Consider the following 3,680-nt stretch of genomic DNA (forward strand, 5'->3'; position numbering starts at 1 on the left):
CCATTGTGATAAGAAAAGGAACTGTGCCAAAGCTCAAATTGCACATCTCTGATTGTGTAGACTGGACACATTTCTGGGCCAGAAGATGACACATTGAAGGCATTGGATTTCTACAGTCACATTTCATTTCAAATTTCACCTATTTGCCAGTCCACAGCCTGGAGCCTACCCTCTTTCCCACACCTTCACCCACCTGGAGAAATTATATATTTTTTAAAAATGCTAGTTTCTAGTACAGTTGATTCTTTTTTTTTTCATAATATTTTATTGTCAAATTGATTTCCATACAACACCCAGTGCTCTTCCCCACAAGTGCCCTCCTCCATCACCACCACCTCTTTTCCCCCCTCCCCCTCCCCCTCAACCCTCAGTTCATTCTCAGCATTCAATAGTCTCTCAAGTTCTGCATCCCTCTCTCTCCCCAACTCTCTCTCCCTTGAACAACATGAATTTGAACTCTGCGGGTCAACTTGCATGTGGGTTTTTCTAGTATGGCCCTGCAAATATATTTTCTTTCCTTATGATTTCCTGTTTTCTTTTAAGAGAGAGAACACACGTGCATGCATACACATGCATGAGCAGGGAAGGGGCAGAGGGAGATGGAGAGAGAGAGACTCCCAAACAGGCGCAATGCTCAACACAGAGCCCAGCACAGGGCTTGATCCCAGACTGTGAGATCATGACCTGAGCTGAAATCAAGCATCGGTTGCTTACTGAGCCATCCAGGTGCCACCCCCACTTATGATTTCTAACAGCATTTCTTTCCTCTGGCTTACTTATTATAGGAAGACACTATATAATACATAGAACATATAAATTGTGTAATTGTCTGTTTACATTATGGGTAAGGGTCCTGTAGGCTATGGGTTGTTTGGGAAGTCAGAAGTTATATGTGGATTTTTTACTGTAGTCAGGGGGATGAGGAGGGGGTCAGTGCCCCTAACCCCTGAGTTGTTCAAGGGTCAACTGTATTTTTAAATTTTTTTCCTTTTGTACTTTATTGTCAAGCTGGTTTCCATAGAACACCCAGTGCTCATCCCCACAAGCGCCCTCCTCCACGCCCATCACCCCTTCCCCTCTCCCCTCCCCATCAGCCCTCCGTTTGTTGTCAGTATTTCAGAGTCTCTCATGATTTGCCTGCCTCCCCCTCAACAATTTGTTCCCCTTCCCCCCACCCCCCATGGTCCTCTGCTAAGTTTCTCCTGTTACACTGATGGGTGAACACATATGGTGTCTGTCCTTCTCCACCTGACTTACTTCGCTTAGCATGACACCCTCGAGGTCCACGTTGCTACAATGGCCAGATGTCATTCTTCCTCATGGCCATGTAGTACTCCATTGGGGTCAACTGTATTTTTAATGTTTTCATGGTTTACATTGAACTTTGGTCCATGGGGAATTTACTCTGACGTGTGGTATGTGGTGTTGGTCTAACTTAAATCTTTCTCAGTTAATTAACGGACTGCCCAAGCACTATCAGGGAATAATTTGTGCTGCCCACACTGATTGCATGGTGTCTTCATTGTGAAAATGGACTACACCATCGTCAGCGCCAGAGCACTGGAATCGCTGCAACTTTTAGTAGCTTTCTCTGTCGGGCTCTGCACGTGCTGCGTCATTGTGATTCCTTTTAAGCTGCTCATGACTGTCCTCAACCAGCCTCCCACAGAAGATGAGCGTTGTCTGTTTCCAGCCCCGACCCCTGCTAAATTGGATCAGAACCGTGTTCATTTGCTAAATCAATTAAAGGAGGGTGAACATCTTTAGTTTTGAGGAATGTGGTCTTCTCTCCAGTGAATCTGATCTCTGGGGTTCGAGCCCCTGCAGTATTTTGTGGCTTTAATCCTATCAGCCCTGCACTTTCTTTCTTTTTTTTTAATAATAGTTTATTGTCAAATTGGTTTCCATAGAACACCCAGTGCTTCTCCCCACAAGCACCCCCTCCATGCCCGGCACCCCCGTCCCCGCACTGCACTTACCGAGTTTTTATTCACAAGCTCCTGTGGTAAAAGCCTCAGGTTTTTTATCTGCAAAATCAGGAAAATAACAGCACTTGTCCTTAAGGGTGTTGTTAAAATTACATTAAATAAAAATGCAATGTTTTCACAGCAGCAAGCATTGGCTGAATTTTGAGGAATCTGGTAATTTTAAGATAGATAGGTAGGGACTTTTTAAATCATTATTATTTTAGCGAGAGAGAGAGAGCGCACAAGTGGGGAGGGGGCAGAGGGAGAGAGAACTTCAAGCAGGCTTCATGCTCAGTGTGGAGCCCAGTTCACAGCTTGATCCCATGACCCTGGGATTTGGACCTGAGCTGAAATCAGGAGTCAGTCGCTTAATTGATTGAGCCCCCCAGATGCCCCTTACATAGGGACTATTGCCTTGAACTCTTACTTTTTTCTAAAAATTTTCGATGAACTATACTGTTTTCCATAGTTATCAAGTCATCATCGAAGAATAGATTCATCTCTTCTTTCCTAAAATTTATACCTCTTACCTTTTCTTATCTCACTCACTTTGTTATTCCTTATACTTTTTACATTTCCGAAGACATTTCATTTGTAGCCTGTATATATTTTGAAATCAGAGTCTTTGTATTTTATTTTATTTGTTTTTTAATGTTTTATTTATTTTTGATACAGAGAGAGACAGAGCCTGAGAGGGGGAGGGGTAGAGAGAGAAAAAGACACAGAACCGGAAGCAGGCTCCAGGCTCTGAGCTAGCTGTCAGCACAGAGCCTGACGCGGGGCTCAAACCCACGAACGTGAGATCTGACCTGAGCTGAAGTCGGAGGCTTAACCGACTGAGCCACCCAGGTGCCCCAGAGTCTTTGTATTTTAATAGGAGAGTTTAATTCACTTAAATTTATTATGGTTGGTGATAGCCTGGCCTCCATTTTAAGTATCTCCTTGTTTCTGATGATTTTCTAGATGCTGCGTATTTTCTTGATTTTATTTTCTCCAGTAACTGGAGATCAATCCTTTGTAATTTCATCTTTTTTAATTTTTTTTTTATCACCAACATCCCACTTCTGTTGACTTCTCCTTGTTAAAATGAGTAAGCGGACATAGCTTGCTTTCTTACACCTATTTCAAAGCTCTGGGTTTCTAAAACATTTTTTAGCCAGGTGTTTTCCTTTCCTGTGGCCACAGTAGCCACTTCCCAGTCCTACAGGTCAGGAGCCCAGGGCACTGAGCCGGTTCCTCTCCGCTGGGTCCCACTAAGCCAGAAGCAAGGTGTCTCAGGCTGAGCGCCTGTCTGGGGCCCCGCGGGAGGCTCTCCTTGCAGTCTTACTCAGGTGGTTGGCGGAATTCACTTCCGTGCAGTTGTAGAATCGAAACCTCCAGCTCCTTGTGGGCTGTTGGCCGGGAGTTTTCTCAACTTCCCGAAGCCTCCTGCGTTCCGTGGCTCCTGGCCCCTTCCGTCCCCGAGACAGGAGCAGCAGCAGCAGTCTCTCTCCTGCTCTGAACCTCTTGCGCTCTTTTCCTGCATCTCTCTGACTCCAGCCCGAGAAATGTCTGTGGTTTACGGATTTCTGTGATTTCTGTGATTGGATTGTCCTGCCAGGGTGGTCTCCTTATCCTGGGGTCCGTAGCCTTGACCACAGCGGCAAGATTCCTTCCGCTGCGCAGTATGACGTATTCATCAGTTCTAGGGACTAGGGTGGAGGGTCCTTGGGG

Source organism: Suricata suricatta, chromosome 9 (genome assembly GCF_006229205.1).
Source record: "Suricata suricatta isolate VVHF042 chromosome 9, meerkat_22Aug2017_6uvM2_HiC, whole genome shotgun sequence".
Taxonomy (NCBI): domain Eukaryota; kingdom Metazoa; phylum Chordata; class Mammalia; order Carnivora; family Herpestidae; genus Suricata; species Suricata suricatta.